This window comes from Xiphias gladius, chromosome 4, assembly GCF_016859285.1.
Source record: "Xiphias gladius isolate SHS-SW01 ecotype Sanya breed wild chromosome 4, ASM1685928v1, whole genome shotgun sequence".
Taxonomy (NCBI): Eukaryota; Metazoa; Chordata; class Actinopteri; order Istiophoriformes; family Xiphiidae; genus Xiphias; species Xiphias gladius.
The window spans coordinates 17,793,974-17,815,447 of NC_053403.1; the positions used below are offsets into that span (position 1 = coordinate 17,793,974).

At 38.5% G+C, this 21,474-nt stretch overlaps 1 protein-coding gene across 4 annotated transcripts in view; it reads left to right on the forward strand.

Annotated features, from left to right (window-relative positions):
* Positions 1 to 21,474, forward strand: part of LOC120789391 (kelch-like protein 29) — a 182,967-nt gene that overhangs the window by 86,806 nt on the left and 74,687 nt on the right. The gene's annotated exons all lie outside the window — the stretch shown is intronic.

A 21,474-nucleotide genomic window follows, 5' to 3' on the forward strand; every position in this document is an offset into this window, starting at 1 on the left:
GTGTATTTTTTGGGAAAAAGAACATGTTGTACTGGTCTCAATCTACTATAAAACAGCAGCATCTGTACTGCTGTGCTCTGAAAATTGGTTAAAAGTGTGTCAGGTATAACTTTTTTCCTCTCATAGTTGCAATGCTCACAAGGCCTACTAAACACGAGGCAAGAAGAACTTTCAGTCCCTGCCAACACATCTCTCTCAAAATTGTTTGAAGCCTTCTTGACTTGCACTGTGTTTGTGAATGTGCTTCACTGCTGCAGCTAATGCCTGAGTCTGCAAGCTGTAAATTGGTGTTTGGTTTAACCTTGGAGTTTATGACGCAGGGCACTAGAAACAGATGTTCGCAATTCCCTGACCAATTTTCGCATTTAATGATGCTTTTAATTTAGGTTTAGATTGTTTTCTTTTTCCTGACTCATTTTGATCAATAAAATGTGTGCAAATGAACTTGTAGATTGCAAAAAAGCAATTATTCTGGGGGCTGCCTGCGATACATTGAAATGAGACTGTTGTTAGAATTGGAAATGGATAATTAGACGAGCTTGTCTGCTTGGTTCAGTCTCTATTGATTGAGAGCTTCTAGCTTCTTCTGTGTTGAATAGACTGTTGCTATCCATTAACCATTTACATGTCAAAATTTATTGACCTTTTTCTAACATGCCAAAGAAGCTAGAGTTTAATTGGAATTATAGTATTTATAAAGATCTATTTTCAAGGAAAGGAAAACACTGTAGGATTGTTAAAAGTCAGCAATGGAAACACTGTTGCTTTGATTCATGTTATGATAAAGTTAATATATTCAGTTTGTATGGTTACAGTTTGTCAGCTACAGCATTTCAAAGGCAAAGGGGAAAACATCCCTGTGTCAGTTTCTAGACATCATACATACTTGAAATCATGTGTAGGCTTCTATGAAGGTCACACTGCAAACAGGCATTTGAATCTCACATCTTCTCAACCATTTCAGCGGTTTTTTCCATCCCTGTTTGGCACTGAATAGACATTAGTAAGCATGCCATTGGGGTAATATCACAAGGACAGTGGAGATAGGTAAAATGTTGAACACCAGTAAATTAGCAGCCCTAACGTCTCTTCAGCAGACCTTTGCAGCTGTAATCACAACAATACCCTGAACGCCCTTCCCCTCAGACTCTGCACACTGCTGTCGTTCTTTCTGTGCTTTTTTGTCTTTCTGATTATCTCCGTCTGGTACTTCCTATCTGTTTCCATCCTTTCCCACTGCTTTCTCGCCCCCTTCACGAAGTCACAAATCCAAGGCTCCCACAGTTCGTATGCATTCTGTTTTAAATCAATTAACACTGCATATCTATGTGGCAAGGGTACCTACTGTGCTCCTCGATTGGCATTGCAGTAAAATATGGAGGGTAAGCTCTTGTGACCTGCATTCTGGCTCACTTCTGTTACAGTTATCTTGGATCTGCTGTTGGCACTTTCTACTTAGGAAGATAGAAAACAAAAATGGAAGTAGTTTGTGAAAAGAATGGAGAGCAGCTGCAGGTTAGAGGTCAGTGTTTCTGCAGCCTTCTATTTGCTGGGTTGAGAATAAGAGGGTTAGCAAATCTGATGCCAGGGCTGAGATTGAGGGTAACACTCACATCTGGCATAAAACTAGGCAGCAAACGAAGTTACAGGATACACCCAAACACATGCATGCACAATATTTTCTTGATCTCTTGCTTCTCACAAACACACACAGTGCACAAAGTGCTATAAAAATGCTCTTATACAGCTGGTGCAGACACAAAACTGGACACCAGTTCACTAATACAAGATGAACCTTGTCAGGGCCTCTGGGGTAAAAGCCAAAAAAGGGAATAAATGAGGTGCCCAAATCTGTACTATGCCACTAACTGACATGTGGGACACTTTGCTTGAATAGCTGGTGAATTATAATCCTGAAATAGATCCCACAAATGACGTAGCCCAAGCAAATCTAGGTATTAACATGGAAAATATGTCCATTATTCTGGTGGTTATTTCGACTGTGAAACTATGCTGCAATATTTTCTTGCAGTGGTCAAATCCTGGTCAGGTGTCTCATGTCTGGTGGTTTTCAGAAGTGGTTATTGGACAAGCACTTTAAATACCAAAGTCACTACTTAAATGATTGTAAACTTGCAGACACAATGATAGCAAGCACTTATGTGCATAGGAAGTTTTGTGGCTTATTTAAGGCAAAGGCCTGGATCTTGGAGGAGCTGACAGAGCTCTTCTTCCTTAATCCAGTTGCACAACAGGCCGCCGTTTGTGTTTGTATGTAAGTGTATGTGTGTGATTGCACGCGTGCACAAGTTCTTGGGTGTGACTGCTTGGATGTTTTGTCAGATGTCAGCATCACAGCCTTAAAGCCAAGCACCACAGTGACAGAAATCACATTCCGGGTTTGATTTGGCTTGCCTTCAAAGGGAGCAATTTGTCTTCGCTCTGCATCAGTGGGCACATCAACACTGTGTACTCCTCTCTGTGTGCATGTATGTGTGTTTTTCTAGATATTTGTCTGTATTTCTGTTTACTGTATATAGTATGTGTGTTTCTGTATGGCTGCATAAATGCCATATGTTTGTGTGCATGTAAGTGTGTGAGAAGATTCACACAGAGCAGCTTGAAGGCAGCTTTAACCTCATCACCTACTGAGATATACCAGTTACAAGGCTGTGATCTGCCTACCTGGTTTCTCCATCCACAGCAGGGCTTTTCTTAATACCTGCCTGTCATAGTGTACAAATCAGACTCCACACTATCTTGCCGATTGTTAATTTCCTTCACACCACCCACTCCTTGCACATTTTTTATTGTCTTCTCTTTGTTTCTCTCAATCTTGGATTTTATCAGAATAAAAACAGGATTTTACGAATCTTTCGCACACTTAATCTATCCATATTTATAGCTCGATCCATAGCAATCACAACTGTCAGCACATTTTGTGAATAATAAAAAAGGGAAAAAAACCCGAAAAGAAAACGGACCAGGAAGAAGCAGAAGTAGAAAAGAGTGATATAGAGAGAGGTTGAAAATGTGAGAGAAGGAGATGCTGAGAGCAGATTCAGTGTGTGTCTATTGACCAAGTCATTAAAATCGATGGCTGTCCTGATGAATATCAGCGGGGGGTAGCTACTGCCAAGCTCAGCAGGGACAGACTTGCTCACTGCAAATGTGATTGAGCACCATTTAAAGGCAGCTTAAGACTGCAAAATTTATATCAAAAGGAAGTTAATATTTCCACATATCTGAGCCTGTTTTAAAGGTTACCACTGTTACCCATGACTGCCACTCAAATGTTATTGATATCATTTTCCCAGCTTAGCTTGAACTGAGATGACTGCTACATTGTAGTCGAAGCTGAAGGCAATGCTGTAAAATTAGTAGCTGATGAAATACAGTTGCCGCATGTGTTGGAATTTTTAGCTTAGAATGAAGTTTCTATCGGGCCACCGGCTGCCATACTGCGCATGTGCCGCAGTTCCTCGTCTCCCTCCTCGTCAAACATAATTTTAACACTTCCTTCCACCTCACTGCCCTTTACCGGTTCCAATCTCTTGTCTCTGTCTCTCTCTCTCTCTCGCTCTCTCTCTCTCTCTCACACACACTCACACACACACACACACACACACACACACACACACACACACACACACACACACACACACACACACACACACACACACACACACTGTTAAGACACACATATGCACACAGACGATCACATGCATAAATGCACGGAGGGACGAAACACGCACACCACTATAAGACAGGGACACACATAGACGTACTCTACCACTATCACACACATCCAGCAGCACCCAGCCTCTCTGCCCAGGAAGTTCATCTTCTAGTCAGCTCACATCAGCCATCATCTGGAGACCAAGTAGCTCCGGAGCTGCTAGTGAATGCAATTAAGATGCCTTGCTGAGTTAAGATCAGTGTTTTACTTTGTTATGGCAAGACCGGTGCAGACTCACATCCAGCGTCGGCTCAGCTTTCGTCTGCTTTAACCATTTCATCTGCCTCATCTGCTGTATTGAAACTTTGGTCTCAGTAAGACTTCAATTATGTATTCCTTTTTGTTTACTTTTGGACAGAGCATATTGGCACGGTGGCATTACTGTCCACTTGTGTACTGCTTCTTTGCACAATATTGCTGCAATATTACCAGTAACTGAGGAAATTATAGATCACCAAATTAGTAAGATAGTGACTGTTTACAAGGCCAAGCTGTGTGTGCTGGTGCTGTTTATTTAAGGGAGATATATGCCTGTTTCCTTGAGACTTATCATATGATATCAAAGGTTATTTTGGAATGGACATGCTGTTTTATTGGATGGTTTTACCTTGTTACTGGTTTATGATGTTACTGGATGTGATAATGACATTTTATTCTTGAACATGTTATGCAAATTGCATGTCTCTCGCTTAGGAGATATTCGTCTATAGACTAAAGTAGCTACAGTTATTAAGTAACATAAAGCATACAGTAATATCAGTAAATATTAGCGGTACATATATTTGATAATTTTGATTCAACCATAAGAATATACTGCTAGCATGACAGGCTGTTCAAACCAGTTATTAAAATCACAACCAGTTTGTGATATCCAGACTGAGATCATTAATCATAGCAATCATATTATTAAACCCGCCCCTTTCTTTCTCTCCCTTTCTCTCTCTCTCTCTTTTACTTGACAGAGTGCAGAGGATTTCGACTACATCCTTACTGCAGATTGTACAAAAGTTTCACCAGGACTAATATACTGAATATGGTGTGAGAGTTGTAGGGTTTTTTTTAATCCTAATTTCCAGTATGCTGACTCGGATCAGTGTACGCAGAGTAAGCAGTGGCAAATTAATTAAAGTAAGTGTGGTGTTGTGCTGCGTGATTATCCTAAAGCTATCAACATCGGGCTTAGCTAAAGAAGAACTAGGGTTATTTGGATTCCAAAACAGCCTTAACTTGAAATATGAAATGCATGGACTTAAAAGTGTTTTTATATTTCTCTCATAGCATTCCTTAGTTGTAGATAGCTCTAGTGGAACCAGAAATGTGATTCACAAGAGCTGGGAATTTTACAAAATATTAATGTGCTTGAAATTTGTTCCAGTCACTGTGGACTCAGTATGTACAGGTGATTCTTTTAGATGAGTACATGCAGTATCACAGTGATATGCTTATGAGTAACCTTGGCACATCAGTCCATATGGGGTCCACGTATTAATGATATTGACTCAAACATCTCATTTTAGAATGGCAGGAGTGGTCTGGAGACCACTGCACTCATGCTCAGATGTAGCCTAGCAGCTACCTGACACTGTCTCTTTAGCTTTACTAAAGGATGGCTTCCATTGACATGTCTAACTGTTTCTAGTACTGCTCCGGCTCTCAGGAGAGAGCAAAAAGAAGAGGGAGGGGAGGAGAGGAGAGTAGCAGCAGTGTGTCATAAGCAGAGGAAGAAAAGCTGCTTGCCCTTGTTCTTTCTCTCTCTCATTATCGTATTTTAAAGGAGAGGAGCCCGCCAGGAGCCCTTTACATTATTTCTCCCCACAGTTAATATAGGGACGGCGAATAGCTCATTAAGATTGATCAGTCCTCGTCCACCTCCACCATGCAGAACGTGGCACTGGGTTCATTAATCACTGGGATTTCAAGATAAAACTCAGTGGCTTCACAGTCGCAGGACCTGGAGCCTGACAGCCTGGCTGCTACATGCATAATCACAGACGCAGGGCAGCCAAGGAGCAGCCTCCCAGCTCCCTGCCACGCTAGGGAGGGCACTGTATCTACGCCTCTCTCCCTCCTCCATCCTCTCCTCCCTCCTCTCCTCCCCACCTGTCCTCTTCACTGCAATTGTCTGTCTGTTGCTTTCACTCAGCTCCACTCCCACTACTGACAACACCCCTCCCAGGATGTTGTCTCCACAATCCTCTCCAGCCCCCCACCATCTTAACATGAACCTGCTTCCCGTACCCACTTATAGCCTCTGCTTTTTTGCCTTTCCCCTCTTTTCATCCTCTTGCCTCTCTTTTTCCTTTTTTTCCTCCCTCTCATCTTCTATTGTATATCTCCCTTCCTCACCATACCTAACACCTGTTCCATGACTTCTTTCTAAACCTCCCTGCTTTCTCTACTCCACTGATGAGGGAGTTGTTAGCCATTTCTCTAATGGTCTGTTTTTTTAGCCTGGGAAATGCCTCAGTTAGCAAAGTGGCAGTGGAAATTTTAAGAGAAGAAAGGATTAAAGAGGAAAAAAAGTCCATTCAGCCGAGATTGCTCGTTCGCCTCTAAGAGCTGGACAGAGTGTCAGTCAGCTGTTTTCATCTAAAACACCCAATCAAACTGTCTCTTTTGCCTTATTACCCTCACTATAAGTCTGCACTCTTTGTCCAGAGTCACAGCTATAGCTGGTTGAGAAATGTAAGCACTTAATATTTTATTTGAAATCTTTATGACTGTTAAATCACCTGCTACTGTGTGAAGTTGACATACATGGATGCTCAAACAGCCCCATAGTTTGTCTTTCAAAGCTCTGATGACTGAAAAAGAACTGAAAATATGAGCTTTGTACTCAGTCCTTCCAAGTTTAGTTCGATTTAATTTTTTGTTAATTAAACCGAATTTTAGCTCAACATTCAATATCAATGTTGTGTAAGTTTGAAAAAGGAGTAGCTAAACATGGACTGAATATCAGTTTGCTTGCTTTAGTAGTGATCATATGCTTAATTATATGCTTAGTAATCTACTGTAGGCATGTGGAGGTTGCAAGATAAGGTCAGTTTCTTTCCACTGCCTTTCTTTCAAAAGATTTCTTTCCCTCTGTTACACTCTCTTACCCTGTATTGTACTATGAAATAAAAAGCAAATCTTTTTGTTTTTCTTTGGTTGATGGGTCTTTTGTTGGGCTTTTTCTGAGGCAACAAACCTTGCTGTTTTTATACTTTCCAATCAATTTTTAACACCATTGGAAGAAATATTCAATTCCTTTATTTAAAGTAACAATACAACAATATAAAAATACTTCAAAGAAAAGTCCCATATTTTTAAACTCCCCCAATAGTACATAAGTATAATCCACAGATTTACTTTAAGTATCAAATTGATTCAGTTGTACACCTGAACAATACATGTTGCAACTGCAATGGTTGCAGAACCATTGCTGTATATGATCGAGGTGGACTTATATATAGTTTGATGTACAGCAATAATCCATATTACATAAATTCATCAGTTGTTTTGTCGGTAAAATCTTAATAAAGTAGCATAACACAAAAGGGTTCAAGTACCTCAAATCAAATTATGCCAAATTGTACAGGAACAGTAATTGAGTAAATGAACTTTCCACCACTGGTTTTTAAGCATTTTTTAAGGAAATTTTAGAGCCTAATTCTAATCTTCTCATGTACTTTTGGTTCCCATCACAGATTTTAGAACACACACACACACAGAGGAACCCAAATGTGTTGCCTGCATTTGTGATGAAGTGTAGCACTGTTGCTCAGAGCCAAAACATGATGCATTGAGTATTCGGGAGAGGTATCAAACTGGAATAGTGCCATTTGCCTACATGAGAAGTCCACTGCCCTCAGTTATGTGGGAGCAAATTGATTTGTGTGTCAAGTAGTGTCAAAGTGAATATAGGTTAACTCCCTCAAATGGCCTTGAATCTCAAACACCTCATGTCAGAGACTATCTGATATGACGAGATTAATTGCCACAACTCAAATGTCGATGTGTTATTCCGCACATCAGCCCTGAAATAGGTAGTAATGCATTATCAATGAGGCTGAGTGTAAACACAGCAGATGTTACCAGGAAGCCAGTCAATAGCGGATTTTTCTCTCTAATGAGAAGGCACAGTTGTAACAGGGAGAGAACTCAGTATCCAAAACAGCAACAGATGCGCCGAAACATCTCAGCAAAAAAATTAGAAGGAGTTCAGCAGTATTAGTTTGCTAATGTTCACAGTATACTCACTTCAGTCAAACTTTTTCCTCCGCAGAAACTTTTAAATGGGTTTGATAATACACGCGGGGCATCTAATAAATACTAATGACAGGACTAGACATCAGCAAGAATAGCTTCCCTCTCCGACTCATTATTCCACAGAGTTAGCAAAGGCTTAGCATGTGAAGGTATATAATTTGTCTTTGACACAGACAAATGATAATGGCCTGATTTGCAATAAAGAGATTGTTGGCTAGTTGTGCACTCTGTAAGCTAAATAGACTTAAAGTAAGACAGAACACGATGAATGCCGAAACAGCAATACGCTATTGACAGATTAAGTTTACAAATGTGTTTTGTTGCTAGAGGCTGCAGCTCTGAGTTAGTGTTGATTATTGTCATTATTCTGCTACAGTATTCATTGTACCCACTCTCTTCTCTCACATACAGACATTGTTTTCTTATGTAATGCAGCTTGCTGGACTGCAGGATAAAAAATATTATATTAGAGAGTTAAACTTACATTACAACTTTACAAGAACACATCAGCCATACATAAGCATTGGAGCATGCTGGACACAATCAGAATTTGTGGGGCATTTGTGGGGCATTTCTGGATTGTTTTCTGTCCCTCGAGAGAAAAAGAGAGAGGCAGATGGAAACAGGGAGAGAGGGAGGAATGAAAGAAAGGTGAGACAAAAATCTGATGAAATGCAAAGATTATTCGCCTGACTCCACTGTAGTCTGGGATTTCATCTCAGGTGTGCAGTCTGCTGAGAAGACTCCCACATACAACCTAACCCCAACACTAACCTTTCTGCTTGGGCTGCTGTGACTTCACAAAGTTACCCAGTAAACACACATTTTCTTCAGGGGGAGATGTGACATTTATCTTAAGCTGCACTGGTGACATGGGAATTTTTTTTGTGTTGTTTTTTCATGTTTTATGGTGTGTGTAGTTGCATTGTCCTGCTGTTTGGGGTCAACTTGAAAGAAATGTAACCCATAAAGGCACCACCCAGAGCAAAGCTTTTAAGGAATGTACACAAACCAAACTCATAAACATAAGCGGGGTGTAAGACAAGCTGGGCAGCATATCTACATACTCTCACACATACTGGCATCTGTCCTCAACCACCATTCCGTCCCTAAATGTAAAAGGTAGAAGAGGGACTGGCACAGCTGAAGCTATTGGTTTTAGGCTGCAGTTGGTGCAGTGGAGTAGGAACTTTAAACTTTTAATTAGTCTCCTAAGTATTGTTTGCATTGTGTTTTATATGAAGTACTGTATATTTGCACTTTAAATACTCAGGAAGATAAAATAACTTAACAGCTAGTGTTAGAGGGGCGTGCATATCATTTCCATAGAGTATTTTCAATATTTAGAGCACAAGTGTACTTTGTATTACTCTAAAGACAGCTCTAATAGTTGCCTATTAGGGAGCAGTTCAAGCAAAAAAATTGAACTTTTAAAGGACCAATGTGTACGATTTAGTGGCATCTAGCAGTGAGGTTGCAGATTGCAACAAACTGAATACCCCTTCCCTCGCCCCTCCCTTTCCAATCATGTATGAGAACCTACATTGGCCTTCAGCTAATGTAAAAACGTTAAAGGCTCTCTCTAGAGCCAGTGTTTAGTTTTTCCATTCTGGGCTACTATAGAAACATGGCGTTGCAACATGGTGGGCTCTTTGGAAGAGGAACCACTTCATGGGTTAATATCAAGGGCTCATTCTAAGCTAACAAAAACACAACAATTCTTAGTTTCAGGTGATTATACACTAGTGAAAACATAACTATGAATACTATATTTCATTTCTCCCAATAGGTCCCCCTAAATCTTAAACACTGGTCCTTTAATGCTATATTTATGGTCTAGCACACCTGCATTTCGTCCTCCACAGCGAGAGCAGTGAGAGGTCTGCATCCTTTGTCCCACTCATAAACCTGATCACCCAAAGCAGTCTTTGTCAGCTTCTGGATTGAAAAGCTGTAAATACAACTAACTGTATATTCAAGTGTTTTACTTTTTATATCAAGAATAATAAAATAGACCCTAGACAAAAGTATTTTATAGTGACTGTGTTAGAGACCTTCACTTACAGAGCTGCTTTGTGCTGAATTGACAGATTGAATTTTAAATTTTAAGGTGCAGACTGTGGTGCAGAAAAGGTGCAAAATTGGAAATGTTGAATAACTGAATTTTGGACTTGTGGTCCCAAGTTTAAATCATTTGCCTTCACATTACCTGGATCATTGCTGTAATGGCATTAAAATACTTTGCTGCCAAACAGTACACCTGCCATATTGTTAATGCTTCTCTAATAACTGGCTCAGCTCCCTGTAACAACTTATGTGTCCTGTAGAAGTGCCCTTGCTCAGTCAGTGTGAGCTGCATTGTATAAGAAAGCCAACGGATAGCTTAAATACGATTATTACTTATGTTTAATTTTGCATGGAAAGTTATAAAAGACAACTTGGTTTGTCTTCGATGCTGGGAACCTTTACGCCGGGGATGATAAAAGTTCCAGTCAGGTGAAAATTCAGACTTTGGATGCTGAAATGCCAGAGTGAACTGGTGACCTGACTGAGGGCCTGGAGGCAAGTCTGGTATTTGTTGTATGCATGACGTTGTGGTTTAAGGTTTAAATCTCATTCTTGGTGAGTGCTCGGAACAGAAGTGATCCAATACAACTGACTAACAGACACCTACATATGTTTGTACTCTGCAGCTCACGGTTCTGCATGTGAGTGAGTGTGACACACTCTTAGTTGGTCACATGCGCAATGGGAAGTTCCAAAAGAACTTAGATGCTCAGTCAACCCTCTCAAGGTGAAGTACAAATGAAACAGTTTCAACAGATGTTCTCTGAAAGGCTGCATTCATACTGACATACAAGACCTGTGTCCAGATGATTCATTTCACTCAATTAGCCTTGTTTTTCCACCAGGGTTTATAATGTGGGTTAGACAGAACTCTGGCCCTTGCAGTAATTTATATGAAACAGTAACTTAGCAATTTAATTAAAAGGGAAGATGGAGAAGTGTTACACACCCACTCGGTTCTAATCAAATCCCCTCCAAGCATACAGTATGTTATCTACACCAGCCAGCGACTTCTCATAAGCACAACATTGTTATGAGGATTATTCTCTTATGATATTGTCTTGCTTAAAGGTTTGTGTGTGTGTGTGTGTGTGTGTGTGTGTGTGTGTGTGTGTGTGTGTGTGTGTGTGTGTGTGTGTGTGTGTGTGTGTGTGTGTGCATTTGTATTTGTGTGGAGGTGCATTTGTATTTGTGTGGAGGCGCATTTGCCTGTGTGCTCTGGTTCTGCCTAAACATGGCTGCCTGTTTGTCTATTTGCATCAGGACTTGTGTGTTTTTGCGCAATAGCAATGTCATCTGTTGTGGTGTGGATGAATTACTCAACCCTAACCTGAGTTTGACAATGACGTCCTCCATAATGCTTGAGTGGAATGTTTGCTAATATGTGATATGGTAGGGTACAGTCCACATGCACAATTTCATATGACGTACACATAACTAAAATCCATATTGGCATCTTGCCTCTTTGGCACTGTGACAAATAAGCCAATCCACAAATTTGAGGCTTAAGCTTGGCCTAAGTCATAAAAAGCAGGCTTTTTTTAAGCATGCAGGCCCGCATTCTAGCATTTTATCTCAGTTCCCAAAAGCAGTTCTTCTTAGAAGTAAGTAGCTCTTGGATTTTCTTCTCATAAAGGTTTTTATCTAATATAGGCTTTCTTATAATAAGGAATTCTTGGATAGAAAAATAAATATTACACTAAGGAGTTGTAATCTGAATACTAAGGCATTTATGAATAAGTGGGATTCATTATTAAATCATTAGTCAGTGTGGTAATCAACCCATTCATCTAAATCAATTGTTAGTTTTGGAAAAATTCCTAGTAATTTTTGGAGCTGCATTGCTTTATTTCAGCAAGCAATTTGCAGAAGGATCAGTGTGATGGAGAAAACATGAATTGTCAAATCCCTATTGTAAATGTAAATGCAGTATGTCTGTTGCCCACAGACACAATTCCAAAGCAACATTCTGCTTTGACAAGGAGAATGATTGTTGACACTGAATACCTTCAGTTAGCAAGCCACTGCACATAGTAATGACATCTATATTTTCATAATGGAATATGGGGTCCTATCCTGGTGTGAGAAAATTGCCCAATGCTTGATTTGATTTCATTGCTTAGCTTTGCAATTGGTTGTTAATCGACCAATCACAGCTTTCGTCCTCACTGCACACCTGTCTGCTTCCAGGAGAAGTTAATTTAACTAACTAGTTTATAATTATCAATTATTTCAGTGTTCATCATATCCATCACGTCCATCTTCCCGCCCCGACTCACTTTGTTTTATTTTTATTTTTTAATATATATATATATATATGCAGAGCTGACAATAACATACCAGTGAATTGTGATTAATTTTGTGACCACATCAACCTAACAAATTACCATTAAGCTGCCTTCAAGGTGCTGTCAGAAATATCAGAAGGTTTAGTTCAGATTGCATGAATCATATGACCAAGAGGGTAAATATGTCAGGGAAATTTGGGATTTTCTGTGATGCCCAGGTTACCGAAATGCGACATTTATGACACAGAGCATGAAAATTTTGCCATTGGTTGGTGGTTAAAGTCCTGTTTTGTTTTTTGTTTTTTTAATTTTAAAAATCTGGTGTTGTCCCTAAATTTTGACTTTTTTAAATTTTATTTATTTATTTATTTTTTAAATCTGGCTACTTTTAGCGCCACTTGAACATGAATAAGATGCGGCAACACATTGGATGGGTCTCAGCAGGTTTCCTTGCATCTTCTTTTACGAAAAGCTGTCATCAGCTCAGCCTATAAGTGGGCTGAGCTGAACGACTAAAAACATTGAATGTCCCATGATATGCTTGGATTAACATGTTGGTCAGCTTCACAGACAAAACAGGTGGCAAGCATTAAATTATCACTGAGCTATTTTCCACTCGTAAAAGTGTTAAACATGAAAACAGTGTTTCCATTTGTGTGTCTCTGAATACTTAAATGGGTGTTTTACCTCATTGATGTTTGATGGAAAAATGTGAGCATGATATCTTAATATATTGGTCAGGATTGTCACATTAGTGGCTTTGAGGAGGTTCGAAAACAGGTTTAAAAACTGCCAAGGAGGAGTGCTGCAGTGGTAATGATGTTTCAGAAAGCTATAAAGGGAACTGACACACACACACGCACGCGCACACACACACACACACACACACACACACACACACACACACACACACACACACACACACACAGAAAGAAAAAAAATGGGTTTCCTGGAATATATCTATACACATCTTTGATGATGTGACATTTGATCTTGCTAGCAGTGAAGTCCATGTCATTACGTCTATTATTTTTTTGCTTTTGTGGTCCCTTTAATTTATTTAGCTTTCCCATCACACGACGTGACCAGGTGACACGTATCGGCACAACCAGTGTTACCTCTGTACACCACACTTAAGACTTGCTTTTAGTGAAAACATTTTCTAGCCATGTTGTAATAGATTTCGAAGTGCCTCATATTCTCTTGGAACATATTAATTGGAAGTGAAAATAGACATCATAGTCTGATTTGTTTTTGTAGTTTAAAATGGAATAAACTCTACAATCTTTCTTTGAATTAATTTGGAACAGAAGTGACAGAAGTTCCAGTTATTCTTCGGGTAGTTATTCCTGTGGTGCATCTCTTGTAGGTTAGACTCCCTCTACATTGATTCCAAAGAGAAAAGATAATTGTTTCCTCATTTTATTATTTGTCATTGACCCTCCTGAAATGGAGAAAAATATATGATTAACAAAAATATCATTGCAAAAAAAATTTTAAAAATTGACTCATTTAATTCAAAGTTTTGCTTTAGCTTGAATGTTATGGCAACCAATTTTATGTTATGTTTTCAGAATAAATGAAATGGTTGCACCTCTTCAAAACTCCAAAATTAAATCAATTTGAAATGTTTTGGCACCAGCAATGATATTACAAAGGCGCAGTGAGCAAAACCCTGGATATGCACATGATTATATTGTAGTTAGCACATAATTCTGAAACTTAATTGTGGTTATACTATTGTTGTAATTGTAGAAACAGGGATTTACTGATCTGTTTTATACGTGCATCATGAGTTGTACGTTTTTAAAACATCATTATACTGTAGGCAGAAAGATAATGTAAATGGCCACATTTTTCTGAAAGACTCCCTCTGCCTTCAAAAATGTAACTTGCGTATTGATATCATCATCATAGGGAATTTCTGCAATGTTTTTTTAATTTTTCAGATAACATATGTAGAAAGGAGAGGTTAAGTCACACTGTAGAGTTTCTTAGGCAACCATTTTCCAAAAAAACCTCCACCCCTTTCATAAATTTTATCTTTTTAGGAGCCTTAACTCTGCTACAATAAATGTTTCTTTTCTTCTTATGAACTGTATTTTAAAATAACTGCATCAGCCAGGGAGGAGATTCTTTGAGCTGTAATGTCATAACTGCAGCACGTAATCTAAATTTTAAGCTCCAGTGAAGTGTAAGCAGCCTGATTTGTAATCTACAGTATATGCATACATGTATTTCAGCTTTCTGTCTTCAGAAGACAGTCATAGCCAATTTAGTATACATTTGTAAAGTCTGCAGTATCTTATTTCTTTAAAATTTTGACCAGATATTGCATCACCTGAATGAAGGAAGGGATATGACAGTTCTCTTGTTTGCTAGCCACAGGTGTATCCTCTTGTTAAAACCTTTTTGAGGGAGTATGACCGCTTGTCACCTACTGTCCCCCCTGCCTGGCTAATGAGGAAGCCAGCGCACCAGCCAAGAACAGAGACTTTCTCCTGTTCTCACTACACACAAACACAAAGAACAAAAGTGTGTTGCAACAGGCAAAACAGATTCTCCCAGGACTCTGTGTTTATGTTCTTCCTCCTAAATGTCTCTGCTTGTATTTGCCTTGACTTTGTTCGTGTGCGTGTGTGACCCTTGCACCAGAGGGTATACATAGAGGTTTGAGTGTGCAGTGCAGGACATTTGCTACTCAATGTCTTTTCTTGCAAGCCTATTGGAGAAGGCAACAAAGGCCCAGACAGCATCTTTGAGGGGCATAAGTTTCTTTTCTCCGTCCCCTTCGATTCAGTCCAGACTTGTTCACAGCAGTGCTGAGGGTCAAACAGCTCAGCTCAGCACATTCGAGCAGGGAAAAATAAAACATCCTCATCATGGACTATTCTCTGAGGCCATATGGTGCCACTGCTCTCTTACAGACTGAAATCAGGACAACTAGAGATTCAAGGGGTCTCGAGGATTTCTGATGCCTTACATGAGCTTATTTTCTGGGAGTAGGCACAAACTGTTGAGACGTCTCCAGGAATGAATGTAGTGGTGATTATTAGAGGTATGTTTCAGAGACTGTTTAGAGTAATTGCGCCTTGAAAGAGGCCGAGGCTAGATTGAGTAACACATAAGATCTGCTGGCTTTTATCTATGTAATGCATTGTTTGTACAGAAGATGGCATCTAAATGAGTGGCCTGACAGTGTTCATGACATTTTGCACCTGTTAAAGGCTGACATTTAGCCATCATGTCTTTTGAAATGAACTGTCATGAGTTGAAGATGGTGGTGTTAAACAAAAATTGCTTATGAAACGTTCCTTTTGAAAAGTGGTTGCCTTCTTTCTTGCTTTTGTGCTAAGATATACGACATATCAGCCTGATTTTACAGTGTACTGCATCCTTCTTTGGAATATAAAAATATAAAAATATTGTAAATTGTAAAACAAATTATTTTTCAAACATAGTCTCTCTTTCAGTAAAATCTGACGATCCCTACTCAGTTGCTAATATGAAGTTAAATTCATTCATATCACGAAGAATTGATTGCATCAAATATGGGCTGATAAACAGGACAGGAAAAAAATTTTGTAAAAAACCTGAGAAATATGTTAAAAAGACATTTTACTTTAATTTTTATGTTTTGAATATTGTATAAAATTATTGTAAATTTTGTAATCCAGATACCAGAGATCGAATCTGTATATTTCCCAAAAGTAGCTCAAACGTACAGCAATTTCTCATTTAGAAAACAAACATTTTCCGGATAAAAAGAAACAAAAAAAATTGTTACAAATAAATTTACTTTATAACCACAATAAGGCATAATGTGCACAAAACAAGATACATCAAAGTAGACTTAAGCATTCTTAGCTTTGTTACCAAGAAAAAGTAAGTTAAGCCACTTATTGTATGTAAATAAATTAATGAAATGTAATATAAAGACTAACCTTAAAATTTGACTTTTTTGTTAGTGTTGAGATTCGTGTTTAGAGGTAATGTATATATATATATATGTGTGTGTATGTGTATATATGTATATATATATGTGTGTGTGTGTGTATGTGTATATATGTATATATATATGTGTGTGTGTGTATGTGTGTGTTAATATATATTTAAATTTGCCTTTTATTCTGAAAAAATATTTTGCTTAAGTTAGAACATTTACTAAAAGTCAAGAAGTCTATGATTTTGTTCGAACAGCTCTATTTTACTAGAATTTTGCTTTTTTTTTTAGCAGGCTCCCTTACAATAGGGCCAAGCAAAGATATCTTTTATTTCCTTTTTAAAACTGTAGTCTGAGGGTGTTGTGACCATGTATTTAAATAACAAAGCTTTTGCTACATAGAGAAAGACAAATCTAAAAAACATATCAGTAAGTGAAGTCATAATTTAAGAATTTTGCATAAATGCTTCCTCAGCTTCAGAGATGATATTGAGTTTTAGCCACTGTTGTCCTTGGGACCTGAGGTTGCAGAGTAGAGAGATTACATTATCGAATAACTTGTGCTGATAATGAATTTTTAACCATCTCTCTGCCTGTGAATGCAGCATGTGGGTGTTTTTAATGTGTGAAGTCAGAAACAAGTGTTTTTCTTACCAAAGTCACCATGCACAGATAGGACGCTTTTTCCAGATGTCCATCTGAAACTGCTCAGATCTACACCATAATATTATGGATTCTGGAAAAAAAAAAGTTACCCATAATTAATATGAGATAATTTATTCATTTTAATATCGTTTTATTATTACTGCAGCACTTCACGTGGGAATACCCCTCATAAATCCTCCTGACATTATCAAACAGTGTTTTACTGTAGGGTTTCAGGCCTAATGTTATCTGCAGGGGAAAGATGCTTTTTGGGAGCCCAACACTGTGAAAGCTTTTTGCTTGGAAAGAGTTCTTTTGTGTGCATTTATTATGAACCATGCTCTTGGCCCACTCTGCTTATTCTTTTGTAAGTTGCTCTTTGAAATTAAATTTCTCAAACATCCCTACTTATCAAAAGGCTTTTGTACGAGGAAGCCCATTTTGATCAAACTGCCTCAGTCCAATCAGCTTCAGTCCTGCAACAGTGCTGCGTCTTCTCCTTGAAAAAGGAGAAAAAGCAAGACTCCTTTTGTCATGAAATCTGCTTTAATTTTATCTGGAAAAACTTTATCTAATTTAATTGAAAGTAATCATAGTAATGAGTACTATGTAAACAGTAAATTTATATGATGAAATGTCAGCTTAACCTGTAGGAAATTGATTTAAGACTTGATTCATTGATTCATTTGAAAATTTCAAAATAAATTTCAATAATAATTTTGATGATGGTTTGCATTACTTACCATGAAATACAAATTTCTCTCTAACATTCAATGTGATTGGGTTATCAAAAATATAATACTTTTGAATTAAGTGCAAACACGGTGTGTATTACTGAAAAGTAATCAGCTGAGAAAACCAAAATCAACCAAAAATTGTGATATCTAATTTTATTAATTTTTATTAATTTTAACAGTATTTTTCAGGATTTTCTCTTGCTCATTAGCAAAATATTGTCAGAAAATATTAATAACAGAACAGTTTTAAAAACTTTCAATTGATTTAAAGATAATTAAGTAATTAGTGATTTCATTTCATTTTCATATATGATTTGATTTAAATTGTGCAATTGTTTGTTAAAAAATGCACTGGGGTACTGCAGTCTTCTCCAAGCTAAAGAAACCCCAATTATGGCAGAGTTGTACAGTGATTATTGATCAGCTAGCATGGTTTGTTATAGGTAATTAAGCTGTGAGTGTTGGTGGGAATTGATTGCTGAAAGTTTAAAAGAGAACAGAAAGGTCAAAGTGAACACATCAGTGTCCTTTCTGCTGCAAAACACAGAATGTCATTCAATTGGATAGAGATATGTGGACAATTATAATTTTACGTGTGCTTTAGAAACAAGATTTAGCAGAAAAGATAGAGGGAAACATGGTTGATAAGAGAAATAGTTCTTAAATGGATTAAAAAATTGTCAAAAATCTCTTTTTGCTTTGTGTATTGTATATGCTGTTGTTCACAAGGCATCATATCTCACCTGTCCTGAGTAAAAAGCTTCTCTATTGTATCTTCTACTTGCTCAGAAAAAACTGTAAAAGCAAATAATTTGAAAAAATGTTTAAAATTGTTTAATTCCTCCTCATTTTGACTTTGTCGGTGTATTGCTTTCTCTCTTATTTATCAAAAATAATGCCATTAAAATCTAAACATTTTGAAGCAGATGCCTTTTGGGGATACAGAGTTATATGTTTAAGAACAAAATATCAGACAACTCAATAAAGTGTGTTGGCAGAAATTTATATTAATGGTTGTGAGCTGAATTTTATATTTAAGAGGGTATTTTAGACATTTTCTCAGCAAGGGAAAAATAAAAAAATTCTATGACAGTTCATCTTCACAAAAATATAGAAAACATCACATTTGCACCAATGCCTTTTGCTGTAATACAGACATTTAAAATTTTTGCCCTTTACTTCTTAGCCTATTGTACACAACAACACAGGCGAGTTGGCAAGTTACTCTAAATATACAGAAAATACTATTAGCTTATGATGATGTATCTAAAATTTTCAATTGTTGTGTAAACACAAAATGGTGGGTCCATAGAAGCACATGTAAAATACATGTAGAACCTTAAAATGGCTCCATGTTCAGCAACCAATAGCACGCTGAGTCGCCCTTTTACAGCAGCCAATCAAAGCTCAGTATGTGACTAACCACACCTCATAGTAGTGCACACTGATGGGTTACTGGAAATCGCACCCGAGGACCCCATTGGCCACAGTGCTCAGATGTTTGGCAGTAGAGTTACTAGGCTGAGCAGCAGAGTTGGCACAGTGTTCATACCCCCTATGCAGTGTGTCAACCAATCATGAAGAGCTAGCACAGGGTGTCATTATTATTGTGAACGCTTTAGGGGCAGGAAACTACGCTAGCGCATGTCATCAGTGTTTGCAGTCGATGATATACTTCAATGTATCGCACATTATACCCCTATGAGAATATCTGTGTACTTCCCAAAAACAAACCTTACTACTGTTTTATCCGTCTGGTGCGGCTCTCCGTTGCAGAACTTGACAGTCTTCAAGAGATTTTTCCTCTAAGAGTATTGAGATGTCTGGTGTTTCAAAGCTTCTGTGGTCTGATTGAACATGGCTGTGCTTCACCACACACCAAGCCAAACCCGAGAATGGGGATGCCATGTGCAGTTTCATGGTCCTCGCTGGTGATGAGTTGTTTTGGGGTGCTCAACAATCCACCCTCAAGAAGCATTAATTAGCTTTTCCATCAGGCTTTCGGGTGTGTCTGCATGGCTCCAAGGGAGGTGGCCATTGTTTGCTTACAAGTGGAGTTCTTTGTCTCTGCTCTCACTTTCTCTATTGTTGGGTCAAATGGATGGTATGCGGTGTGGCTGATTGGAGGTGAGAGCCATATCGGTCGCAGGAGATTCACTAATGCAAACTCAAAACTACTGTGTATTCAGTATTCACAGTACATGCCCACACAGTAATCAGATAGCTGGCCAACTGACAAGCCGCAGTCGAGTGGAATGTGGAAAGTGGAGAGAGATGGATGAAAGACAAGGCTAATGCCAGCTTTGTCTTTGCGTGTACATGTGTATGGCTCACTTTAACCATGCTGCTGTGCATCTGGTCAAAGTACAGCAGACATATTGTCAAAAATTGCATCTGTTTTTATTTAAATAATAATAACCAGGTCATTCTTTCTGGCCATTAGTTTCTTGATGCGATAACTCTGAAGGATGTGCTGCTCAGAGAAGAGGCTTTTACGAAAGCACGCTTCTGAATTGCGCCTTATTTGTCATGTGTCTTTATACTGTATAATTTCAGCTACTGAATTAATTCAGAGCTGAGCTCCCAGTGTCAGTCAGGAGAATGGAAGGAGCTAAATGAGTGGATATTTCAGCCAAATAGAGGGGCGAGTGTCATTCCAGGTTAATTAAATCCCCGCTATGAGTCTGGCGTGAACACAGACCTCTTTCAGGATGATAACGAAAAAGTCCTTTATTTCAGCTTGGATGTCACCATTACAAGTCTGATCAGTTTCCCACATTTAATGGCTAGACGGCTGTGTAAAGCACATATCCATCAATACACACATTCACATCTTTCTTGTTACACATGACATTACTGACAAAGATGACTCAGCATAGCCGCTGTTCAGATTGCCATGTTTACGCTGAGGTAGTGTCTACATTAGCCTCAGGAGAAGTAGCCCTTTCTGCTGATCAAGGGAAGATTTGCCTCCTATCTTATCTATATCATCATACTTTATATCTCATACAGTACTGTGGCTACTGTTTATCTTTCCTCAGCATGGAATATGTGCCTTTATACAACACAGGCTACGCTTTGTGCCAAATAAGTGTTTACTATGCCTCTCAGCCTGCAGACTCTATGAAATGCTCTGTTAAAACTAAGAAGACAGAATGAAAGCTGGCTCCCTCTATAATCATAATGTTCCACATTATCGTGTCTGTAGCTTACTGTTTAAATCTCTTAGTGTTTGCTTTTAGAGGCATTCTTGATAGGAGATTAACAAAGCTGCAGTTCTGGTTATTCTTCCCAAGGCTGTAGAATAAGTTGCTCTCCTGCTGATTTTCACTCTCAGCATCCCCACATGGTGCCTCATTAAGACGCAGAGAAACAAGCGCCTCCGACCCAATGCTACAATAAGGCCAGGTCCAACATTGTGTTACTACACCACATTATACAACTCACTGTGTACTGTGGCCTTCAACAGCACATTGGTTTGCTCTCAGCATGTTTTCTCAGATTGTGCTTTGTCCCTGTATTTTTTTTTTTTCTTTCCAGATAGGAAGGGTGGGTGGGGTATTTTTCTAAGAGAGAGAGACGCGAGTGTTGGGATTTGGGGATAAGAGGTTGTTTTCTCATTGAGCGACGTTTGAAGGTCAACTCTATGCCGACTATGGCACTAGTGAGAAACCAGTGAATTTTATTTCAATATGAATAATGCATTGACAGTGTCTCTGTTTTCAGCCCACATCTCTTTTAGCAGTTTTAAATCTCATTCAGCTTTCCTTCATTGAAGTTCTAGTGCTGCAGTGTAGATTTACA